Below are 12,328 nucleotides of genomic sequence, written 5' to 3'. Positions count from 1 at the left end.
CGGGGTGCGTTCGCTTCAGGATGCGAACGGGGCTCCGGAACGGATCCCGTTCGCATCCAGAGGTACCACTGTTCACAAAACACAAAAACCGACATTCAAAAAACAAACAAAAAATCCAAATCCATATCTTACAAGTTAATAATATAAACACTAAAAAGAAAAACAAACGTTGACATCCACCAATCCCACAGCACCTCCTTTACCTCTCATTGTTTCTTCCTGTTTTCCTTATCACCTCTATCCTAGCATCTAGATATAAATCCCTCTTTCTTATCCTTTCACTTCACAAGGTTATTCCAGACTCAGCCAGATTTCTGCCCTCGAACCTTGGCTTTTAAGGTATTCATTTAGACACTCCCATTCCCTTTTCACTTCACTTTTTGTATCTGCCTTATTATTGACTGCATCTCTCATTCTCAGGCATCTCTCCTTGAGCCTGAGGCTGGAAAGGGAGAAGAAACTTCAGAGTTAACGCAGACTCAGATGATTTGTGGGTAGTCGTGTTTTTTCTCGGACACAGAGCACAGGGAGGTGGTAACATGAGTTCAGTGTTTTAATAGAGGTATAAAACAGAGGTGGGGGGGGCACCTATCACGTTCTCCCCCCTCTGCAGCCCCCCTCTTCCTCTCACTCACTCACCCACCCACCAGTCCCATCCACGTGCAAGGGTGACTCAGTGGTGAGAGAAAGCAGACTCTGGTCGTAACTCAGATGCACTCCCTTCAAGGATCTACAGACACCCAGGGATCCGGGGGGGGGGCGGTGGGGGGGGGGAGGAGACGCAGGGCATCTTCTATCTGTGCCTGTTTAGTAGGTATGGATAGGCAGGAGTTATATTCTCATCCTCTCCCACACACTCCAGCTGTCCTTATTTGTGTTAACTTGTACCACCCTAATAAATCACCATCCTGATTTTTGTCTTTTGAGAAATCCCTCATCAAAATGTCACTGTGGTGAGTTGCTACAGCAAGGCGTGTCATTTGGGTGGGCTGGGGGGTAACTTCATTTTGCAAATTTATTTCAAAAAATATATACTTTTGGATGTGAGGAATTCAAATCCGCTGTTATTTTTGTGTTTTGACAACATTTCACTTGGTAAGTCTCTGTTTGATGGACAAGCACATAAACTGCTTTTGGAAAACCAAAGAATCTTTATTTTACCGTCTGAAAATGTCGGGTAATGCTAAACAACAACTATGTATAAGTGCAAGTACCTGGCAATCATTTTAAATGATACCAGTGCAATTTTACACACATTCTATTTACAAAGCAAAACTAAATTATATTAATTTAACCAAAATATCTTTTGAATTCCCAAGTCGTGTTACAAAATTTTAGCATCCCGCATTTTGGGAATTTGAAAGTTGAAAATTCAACATGCCCTATAATGCTACTGTGCTCATTGTGCAGGGTCCAGGCCCCCATGCCATACCCTCTGTCTCCAGAAATAAAATCTCTGGATGAGAGGGTAGGTGTGTCTAACGTACTCTAATGCACACGTGCATTACACTTAGGTACCATATAGGGATGGGAAGCCCGTGACCAGCCCCCATACTGTTAGACTACAATTCCCATTGTTCCTGGCCACTAGCCACACTTGTTTTGTGCTCATGGGAGTTGGAGTCTGGGAACATTCAGAGGGGACCATGTTTGCAAGCCCTGGCTTACAACCCTCTACCTGCAAGCGGGGAGGCGCACGTACGAGAGAGAGAGAGAGTGTGTGTGTGTGTGTCTCCCTCCTCCCTCCCTCCAGCATCCTCTATGGGAGGTTGTGAAATAAAGATAACAACAACAACAACAACAACAACAACAACAACAACAAGTTCACACCCTCCCCACACCCACCCCTTGGATGCTGGGGTATTCAGCTTTGGAGGGAAATGAAAGTGGATGGATCTCCCTGCCTCTCTATATGTTTCTGTTGCTCACGTGACAAAGATGCTTCACGCCTTAGAGCCAGGGTTGGTACCTGCAGCCCTCCAAGTGATGGAAGGACCACTAGCTCAGTGGTGGGACATCCATTTTGCATGACATTCAACTCTAGAATTTCCATTTAGGGCTGGGAAAGCCTCTTGCCTGAAATCCTGGAGAGCTAGCTGCTGCCGGCCAGTGTAGACAATGCCAAGTTGGATAGACAACAGATCTGCATTGATAGAAAGGCAGCCAGCGATGCTCCTATTCTGAACTACTACAACTCCACCACCCCTGGTCATTGGCCATGCTGGCTGGAGCTGATAGCAGTTGGAGTCCAACAGCCTTAACTGGACCGAAGCCTCTCCACCACTGCCTTAGATTGGCTTGAGAGATGAGCTTTGCAAGATGCCTTTCACAAATGCCTTCCTGTAAAAGTCCAAAGGGTGTCCTAAATTGGTTGATGCACTTAAAGCAGAGGCTCAAATGCCTGCTCCACCCCGGAGCACGTGCATGACCAATTCTACTATTTTGCTTTCCACCTATTGTCTTTATGTGACTGCAGTTCAGCCCCTTGCTGGGAACAAGAGGGAGAAGAAAGAAAGAGACTGTGACTGACTAGCATCTGAGCTGGACGGGTGATAAAAGTGAGACAGCAAGGGCAGGTGCGCTGGCTGATGTCAGATTCCCATTATAAGCCAATGATGCTCTTTTCAAAGCAAACCTTAAAGCAGTGCTTGAGTCTCCAGCTGTTGTTGGACTATGCCTCCCATCATCCCTAGTTAGCCGCACCAAGTGGTCAGGAATGATGAGAGTTGTAGTCCAACAACAGCGGGGGACCCAAGTTTGAGAAGTGCTGCCCTACAAGAAAGCCTTCCACAGCTTGCTGCCCTCCAGATGTTTTGGGCTGTAACTCTCACCAGTGCTTTTTTTAAAGGGGGGTACTCAAGGATACGCAGTACCGGCACTTCTATTTTTGTTGAAAACAAAAGTGTGCCCTATTTTTCTAGGGGGAGAAAACACTGATTCCCATCAGCCCGAGCCAAAACATATGGAGGGCACCAGACTAGAGAAAGCTGCCTTGTAGTATCTGAATGAGGGAAAGTTGATATACAGTACTCTTGAGCAGATGACCCAGCTCTGCAAGTGATCGTTGTTGCTCACTTCCCCTGAACAGATCATACTTGCGTAATTGCGCCAAATGCCTTGCATCCCACACTCCATAAGTTAAGGAACGTGAGTATAATGGAAGAATGGTCATGGCGGGCCTCCGAAAAGCAAGGGGAGTGACCTGGGTCCTCCAGATCGGTTGCTAGTTTTGTTTCATCCCTGCTAAACCATGGATTCCAAATCTCCCTTTCTTCTGCTTCCCCTCCACCCCCATCTTGTGTGTGCTGGTGGGTTTGCATATTGTGCATAAAGCAGCCTTTATCCCTGCAGCAATGGAGAGGAAATAGAGCACATGGCCCTTGGAACATCTGGAATCGCTACACGGGAGCCGCGCACCAGAGGGAAGACAACATTCCTTGAGTTTCCATCCAAGGTATGGAGCCTTCTTTTCCCCTCCCTCGCAACCTTATCCACCAGGCGGCTCAGTTCCTGTCGAACTTTGACCTTCCCAGCAGCTGGCAAGCTCCTCCTTCAAGCCTCGTTAGTTTTGCACTGCCACGTCAATTGAGGCAGAAGTGCAGGAGAGAAGCAGGAGAAGGAAGGGAGGCGCAAAGACCAGAATGACGGAGCCACAATGAGTGCCAGATGCTGGGTGGGGACTGGAGGCCACAAAGGAGGTGTGGGAGGGAGCTAGATCACTCTCCTGGTAGCCAGAGGCTAACTGCAAAGGCAAGTGGCCAACGTGGGAGCAAAGAAGCTTTGTGGCGGACCTGATCACAAATGCCGCACTCCCTGGACATTTGCTCTGGAAGCCAAAGCAGAGTTGGAGTTCCTTTGGGGCAACAACAGCAGCAGCAGCAACCACAAAAACCAACAAAGCGTTTCACGGAAGCGTTGTGTGGATACTTCAGGCCCAAGCGATCTTCTACCAAGAACTGACCAGATGTGGGGGTTCCCTAAAAGGAGTTGAGGACCCATAACTACTCCGCCTCCAGCACACAGCTGCATCTTCAAGAGACTCTTCTCCCAATTTTTCAGTTGGTGACAACTGTTTGCTTTCTTCACTTATTTAATTTTGTTTCTATTTTCCCTCCCCCTAAGGAACCTGTGATGTGGCCGAAGGGATTTGGGTGGTTTTCCGTATGAAGAAGCCTGGAGAAGAAAGGGGCAGGACGGTTGAATGGATTCTGCGGATGCGGGGATCACCGAAGCTGGCGCCGATGTTTCTTCCCTGGCAGCTGGTAAAGTAAGCTGCTTCTTCTAACAGGACTTGGTCTTCCCATTGCCTGTCCCCCCCCCCCTCTGTCTCTCTGTCTTTCTCTCCCCTGCAAACGGTCAGCCCGGAGGCAGGAGCCCGGGAAAGAAGTACGTGCACCACCTGCTTGCCGGCTTTTTGGACTCAGAGGCTCCACTCCGTCTGCCCAGTGTTCGGACTACCTGTTCAGGATTACAAGATTGTACAGTAGTCTGCACATTGGTTAGGCTGTGCTGGGATATACATCGTATGCTGCTGGCACTGTGCAGGGAAAGAGGTGCTTGCCTGGCCAAAGGAAAACGATGCCTGATTTCAATCCCCATCCCAGTTTTCATCTCTGAACTTCACCTTTTCTTAGCTGTCTTGCTTCCTTCCATGTCCCACCTCCCTCCCCTTGCAGGCAGATAGGGTGCTCTCTTCTTGGGTTTCCAGTGGGGGGTGCAGACCACAGAAAGTGAGACGGCAGGAGATTTTTGGCTGGTGCAGGTTTGCAATGCAAGTTTTAGGGGGTCACAGCGAAGCATCGTTAGCTGTCTACTAAGTACTAGAGATGCTTGCCATGAAGGGTTTGAATAGTACAGTGGTACCTCGGGTTACAGACTCTTCAGGTTACAGACTCCGCTAACCCAGAAATAGTACCTCAGGTTAAGAACTTTGCTCCTGGGTGAGAACAGAAATTGCGCCACTGCGGCACAGCGGCAGCGGGAGGCCCCATTAGCTAAAGTGGTACCTCCGATTAAGAACAGTTTCAGGTTAAGAACGGATCTCCAGAATGAATTAAGTTCTTAACCCAAGATACCACTGTAGTGAGACTGGAGAAGTCAGTATAAGTTGCATCTTCAGCTGAAAGCATTCGTTGTGTTGAGCTATTTCAATTGCTTTTGTTGGCTCTGCTCACTGTACACAACCCCTCAGTTAGTTAAGAACTCTTCTGGGGGCTTCCTAGGATGGGAAGCTGAAAGCTGGCAAAAATGCTGCTCATTTTTAAAAACCATCAAAGGATTCTCAGAGATCTCAAATATTGTTTCAATATTTACTCTGGCACCTTTCTGCAACTTCAGGACGAATGTGGAAGAAAAGGGCTTATCCACACTTCCATTTGGTCCACATTTTATTCTGTTTGCCCCATGCTTTCCAGGCATGGTTCCGATAGGCTTTCTGTTTGCCCTGCTGCTTTCCCCAGGAAAATCCACTCTTTGGTGCTGAACGTCAGTCTGCAGAAAGCCCTATTTACATATGCGACAATTCAGCATTAAACAGTGGGTTTTCCCTTGGAAAGGACAAATGGAAGTGTGAATGAACCGAGAGAGAGAGAGAGAGAGAGAGAGAGAGAGAGAGAGAGAGAGAGAGAATCATAGAAGATGGGAATAAGATGCAGGGAAAGTCACGAGTGCCAATGAATATGAATTGCTGCCATGTTATCTGCAAGGGGTTGAGAGTCAGAAAACAAAAGTGTGCTCTAGTACCTCAGAGGCACTGGGTTTTCATGGTGTGGGCTTTCCCAAACATCAGGCTCTTTCATCGGATGCCTGGAATCTGGGGGAAGAGGCTGCTGCTCCTTCTGAGACCATTACACAAGAAATAAATCAGAGCCCTGAGAAGCCGCAGCAGTTTCCTCCCCTTTTTGCCTCTTATCTGGGATGAGTTTTTAAGGCAGAAATTGAAAGCAGGGAAGGAAACTGTGATAACATTCGCTTCATCCACTAAACTCGCTGGAGTTACTTCTGTCTTAATGACTGATGAAGAAGTTCAAGAGGCAAAAGGGAGACAAACTGAGGAAATGAGAAAGCATTTCATGCTGGCTGTGGAGTGTGTGTTCCCCCCTTAAGTGGCTCTTGCAATAAACAAGAGGTTTATTTTAGCCAGCTGTCATATTTGGATCCCTGCCCCTGGGATCCCTTTTAATCTTGCAAAAAGTGCAGAACTCTTTTTTAATGTCTATGGTGAACGATGAAAGTTTAAATTAGCTTGTGTTCACTGTGCTTAAGTCCTGTCACCTGAAAGAAAAATGGATGGGAGGCAAGATCCATTCCACGTTTTTCACTAACTGGAGCACCAAGTGAAATATACGGCGTGGTTTTGATTTTCACTCGATGGAGGCAAGGTATAATTTGGGACAGGGTAATCTAAGTCAGTTTTCAGCATCAAGGCCAGGGCCTGGTACCCAAGCAGCTTTGGGCATCTACAGAGAGCTTTCCGTATACAGTGGTACCTCTAGTTATGAACTTAATTCGTTCTGGAGGTCCGTTCTTAACCTGAGACTGTTCTTAACTACCGGCATGCTTTTGCTAATGGGGCCTCTTGCTGCTGCTGTGTCGCCAGCACACAATTTCTGTTCTCATCCTGAGGCAAAGTCCTCAACTTGAGGTAACTCTTCCAAGTTAGTGGAGTTTGTAACCTGAAGCGTTTGTAACTCGACGTACCACTGTACTGCTTGGTAGTCACACAAGACCTTCAAACATCCAGCAGCTGCATTTTAAATTGCATTTTAATCTGTATTTTAAATTGGTTTCCCCCCCATTATGTTTTTACTGTAATTTTTACTGTTGCTAGGCACCCTGAGCCCAGCTCTGGCCAGGGAGGGTGGGGTATAAATAAAATTTATTATTATTATTATTATTATTATTATTATTATTATTATTATGAGTTTCCAATGCAGAGGGGCTGGCTTCAGCTGCAGCATTTCCTGAAGAAATTAAGCCCCAGGAGAAAGTCACAAAACAGAGATTCCTACAAAAATATGCCTAACCCCACCCCACCTCAGAGGGCTTCAGTGATGGCGGGCCAAGGCACAGATGCATACTGACTCAATGCAGAGACAAGGAATAGGTTAAAATCCCTGAAAATCAAACAGATGCTTGATGAATGTGGCTATTATGCAGAAGGGTAAAATGTCCACCCTTCTTAGTCATTCACACATCATCTTCTTAAACCCATTTAATATGGATTAGCAACTGCCCATTAAAATGCCTTAAGCACCAGTCAAAAAAGGTTAGAGAGTAGGAAAAAGGACGGATCAGTGCCTACTCCCTTCCAGCCATGTGCTGGAAGTAGTGGACTGTCTATTATAGTATTCCTAAAACAGTGCAACCCTATGCACTCAGAAGTAAGTCCCATTTAATTCAATGTGGTTTGCCCCCCGGTTAAGTGGGGCAACTTAGACTGGAGACAACGTTGGTAATGGGCTTAAAATAGTAATAATAATTGTGCACATCTATGGAAGATTCATCAGTGGCAACTAGCTCTGCTGTTCAATGGACGCTGAAGATTAATAACAAGCAAAAGGCTGAGTCAGAGAGGTCACTGGGATGAATCAGCTAGCATATCCCTCTTCTTCTCTGCCCATCAACCTCTCCGCCTATCATCACTAGGCAGGCACCCTGACTGTACAGGCATCTTCCCCATTTACGTGCGTTCAATATGTGCACAACTCTGTATACGCACATTGTGCTGAACTTGGAAGTGACCCAGAGACATCATAAAGGCGTCACTGAAACGTCACTAAAAGGGCGGAACAGGGGCAGGGGCGAAATGGGGTGTTTGCAGGCTTTTTCAATGGGTTTCAACTGTACACGATTTCATTGGTGCCTGGGAATGTGACCCCCGCATAAATTGGGGGCTACCTGTACTGTTTAAATGCGAGTTGAATACTTTTTTATTTTAGCATATAATTTTGTTACGCACAGCTGTTTTTAAAGTTTTCCTGTTTTTATTATTGATAATTATTTTGTATTATTTTGCAGGCACTGCATTTTTTAAGCAGTATACAATTTTACCCCCTACATAAAATAAATACACTTTACAAATGTTTTGTCCCCACCGACAAACACACACATTTTCTGAGCAGTGGGATAATTAGGGCAGCCCTTCCAGCTGAGTTAGGGTCCAGTTGTTAGCTTTTTGCCTCCCATTACGGTCAGTGGTCAGGGATGATGGGAGCTGTAGTCCAACAACATCTAAAGAGCTGCACCCCACTGTCTATTACTCAGAAGCAAACTGCCCCTAAACCAAAAGCAAGCTGGTAGCCGTTACCACTTCTTGCGGCAGTGTGTGCTATCAACATGTTGTGTGAAGGAATACTGCCCCGATTTTCAATCCAACTGATTTACTTATGTCTGGCAGGGATGCGGGAGAGTGGCTGCTCGCAGACTCTGGAACTCCCTCCCTGGAGAAGCCAGACTGGCTCCCTCCTTGCTGTCCTTCTGCCAGCAGGTAAAGGTGGCTTTATTCTGGCAGGAATGTGGGACCTGACTGCTTTTAAATGTGTTGCTCTATTTTTACGATCTGTATTTTAATAGATTTGTTTTTAAATGATTTTAATTCCATTATAGTTTAATTGTTTTCTAACAATTATATTTTAGCTTTCTATGTTTTATCTGTGTTTGTTTTAACTTTTGTAAGCATGCCTTGAGTCCTGGCTCTGGGGAAATGTGGAGTATAAAATAAAACAACAACAACAAATTATTTGTTAAATTTATATGAATGGAATGCTCTTTAAAAAATTATATCCCACTTTTCCATGCAAAATGCCAGATTTTCACTGGGCCCCAAGTTCTAGTGATATGAGAGAGGGAGAAAATTTTCACTTTATCCATACCATACACTGTGTCACAAACAAAATCTTGCAAACTTTTCTCCCAGGTGAGTTGTTTTGGCCCCGTGACCATATCTGGTTGCCCTGTTCTGCATCTTCTCCTGCTCTGCAGCCCCCTGCTTGAGACACAGCAACCAGAACAGTGTGCAGTATTGCAACCCTGGCCTCCCCATAAGTTTCTTTAAAGGCACTGTGATACAGGCAGTTTTATTTTCAATTCCTTTCGCAATAATCTCTACAACAAAACTCCCATACAGCTCTTGCAAAAGTTCCTGCCCTCTACTAGCAGCTTGTTGCATTGTTTCAGGAAGCCTTGAGGAAGAGAGAACAGTCTGGTAGCATTTCAAATGGATTTGCCTTGAAAGAGGAGCGGAGTATCATAACACGTGGTGCACTGCAATCCTATGCAAGTTTTCTTGGAAGTAAATCCATCTAGGTCCAATTGGGCCAGGTTGGTCTGCATAGGACTGAGACCTTGGGTCACACTGCAGAGACCTGGCGTTAAGCTGTCTCCTTTTACAACGTGCTGCTGCTGGCAGGATTGGTCTAAGAGCCTCATATAAAACAGCACCACTGGATACAGGGGGCATCTCATGAAGAGAAACAACTGGGCAGGTGAGATCACCGCCCAGCAACCCACTGGAAGCAATCGGTTCGTAGCTGAAACTATTGCTTCAGCGAATCTATTGCACAATGGCTCTCTACAGATCAGGGAACCAGCCCGTTGGGAGGCTGACAAAGGAAAAGAAAACAGCCAAGAGAATCCATAAATAAGAGGGGCTCTTGGACGTAGGGCAGTGTAAAGAGTCGGCTTTCTGCCCCCGCTTGGCAAGTCTAACCCCATCCATTTCCCCATAACACACCACCAGGCACTCCCTTCACAGCAGGCAAGAACCCCATCTATGCTAAGACTTTCGCCCCTTTAAGACCCTTTTACATTCCAACCATTTCCTTCAGCGGGGGTGGGGGGGGGGAGAGAGAGAACAAGGCAGCTTTTGCGGGAAAAGGCCGGGTATTTTGCTAATGGGGCCCAGATGTTTTCACCACCTAGTCTGGTTGCCCAGCTCCACTGCAAAGGGGTGGGAATAGGCTGGGCTACTCTCAAATAGCAGAGGTACCTTGCTTGACTCAATGGCCAAACTTGCTCTGCTTCTCTCATATAGAAAAAAGCAGCCTTTTGGTTTAGCCGTCGCAGAGAGGTTGGGACAAAAAAAGCACAACATAACCTTACGAAAGAGGGGGTGTGGGAGGGGGGTTCAAGCCCCCTATTGTGCGTGTGTGCACACACACATACAAATGCACATAGCCCTCAAGAGATAATTAATTGAATCCTCAATATGTTAATTTAAAAAACAATAAGGAAAAGCCTTTGATCTCCATTAGGCTAGGTATTAAATTGGGTGGAGGGGGATTCCAAAACAAACTAACCTGATATTATTATTATTATTATTATTATTATTATTAAAAAGGTAAAGGGACCCCTGACCGTTAGGTCCAGTCGCAGACGACTCTTGAGGTTGCACACTCATCTCGCTCTATAGGCCAAGGGAGCCAGCGTTTGTCCGCAGACAGCTTCTAGGTCATGTGGCCAGCATGACTAAGCCACTTCTGGCAAACCAGAGCAGCACACTGAAGCGCCGTTTACCTTCCCACCGGAATGGTACCTATTTATTTACTTGCACTTTGATGTGCTTTCGAACTGCTAGGTGGGCAGGAGCAGGGACCGAGCAACGGGAGCTCACCCTGTCGCAGGGATTCGAACCGCCAACCTTCTGATCGGCAAGCCCTACGCTCTGTGGTTTAGACCACAGCGCCACCCGCATCCCTATTATTATTATTATTATTATTATTATTATTATTATTATTATTTCAATGCCACTCTTCCTCTGAAGATCACAGGGCGGCTTACAATATAAAAACACAAAAATGCATACCATAATAACAATCAATAACAACAGCACACCCCCACACAGTTTAAAAGGCTATAGATTGTTTAATTAACCAAAGTCCTGTGAGAAGATGTTTATGACTGGTGCCTAAGGATATGCCTGTCTTCCTGCCTTCCTGGGGACAGTATTCCACAAACAAGGAGCCACTGCAGAAAAGGCCCGTTCTTATGTTGCCGCCCTACAGACCTCTTGCAGAGGAGGCACACGAAGAAGGGCCTCAGATTATAATTGCAGGGTCTGGGTCATATGTGGAGACTGCCCTTGTGGTATTGCATTCCTAAGCCATTTAAGGCTTTATAGGCCCAGAAACTAATGGGCAGCCAGGGTTGGCATTATATGCTCAAACTGTCTTGCCCCAGTGAGAAACCTGGCTGCTGAATTCTGCACCAGTTGAAGTTTCTGAACTGTCTCCAGAGGCAACCCCACATAGAATGCATTGCAGTAATTTAACCTAGAGGTTAGATCTATACCTCCTGGGCTAATGTACAGATCAAGACACAGTTATCTTTCAGAATTTGCAGTTCACCGAATTTTGCAATATTGTTCTCAGCTCAAAGAAAAATATCAAATTCCATTTTTTAAAAAAATCTTATTTTGGAATTTAGAAATGCATGCACCAAGATTAAATATATATTTTGTGATAAAATACATATCTATAGATGAATTTAATTTTTCTGCAGATTTTTTTAAAATTACATATTAATATAGAGGCTGGACTGAACAGTTTTATGAATGAACACATGTGAAACTGACACAGACCAAAACCTATCTATCAATTTATTATACTGCCCTATACCCATTGATCTCAGGGTGTTTCATGTGTACATGAAAATGCATAGTTAGGAACCCTAATGTACTCCCTGGCAGTGCACAGACTGCCATTTTACACCCTGAAGATCCAGGGTTATACAGTGGAACCTCGGTTGTCAAACACTTCGGAAGCCGAACAATTCGGAACCCAAACGCCAGCAACCTGGAAGTGAATGTTTCTGTTTTCGAACGTGCCTCGGAAGTCGAATGGCTTCCAAGGCGCGTTTATCAATTTTCACCATTCACTTTGCTGACAGCCCTTTGATCCTTGGTTGTTGAACATTTAAGACAGAGGTCAGCAAACTTTTCCAGCAGGGGGCCAGTCTACTGTCCCTCAGACGTTGTGGGGGAGCCCGACTATATATATATATATTTTTGGGTGGGGGGGGGAATGAATTCGTATGCCCCACAAATAACCCAGAGATGCATTTCAAATAAAAGGACACATTCTACTCATGTAAAAAACACGCTGATTCCTGGACCGTCTGTGGGCCAGATTTAGAAGGCGATTGGGTTGGATCTGGCCCCTGGCCTTAGTTTGCCTACGCATGGTTGAACGGTCTTCCGGAACGGATTACATTTGACAACCAAGGTTCCACTGTATTTCAAACAGTTGACCACATATTGTAGGTCATACAGCCTTTTCTGGTAATTCTTTAACTCATCACCCTGGCTTTTAAATCAGTGGGGACCAGACAA

The 12,328-nt window shown here is 45.6% G+C and overlaps 1 protein-coding gene across 16 annotated transcripts in view; it reads right to left on the bottom strand.

Moving 5' to 3' along the window:
* Positions 1 to 12,328, bottom strand: part of DNM1 (dynamin 1) — a 129,662-nt gene that overhangs the window by 33,173 nt on the left and 84,161 nt on the right. The gene's annotated exons all lie outside the window — the stretch shown is intronic.

Source organism: Podarcis tiliguerta (genome assembly GCF_965153285.1).
Source record: "Podarcis tiliguerta genome assembly, chromosome: Z".
NCBI lineage: Eukaryota > Metazoa > Chordata > Lepidosauria > Squamata > Lacertidae > Podarcis > Podarcis tiliguerta.
This window is presented reverse-complemented; position numbering and strand designations above follow the sequence as displayed.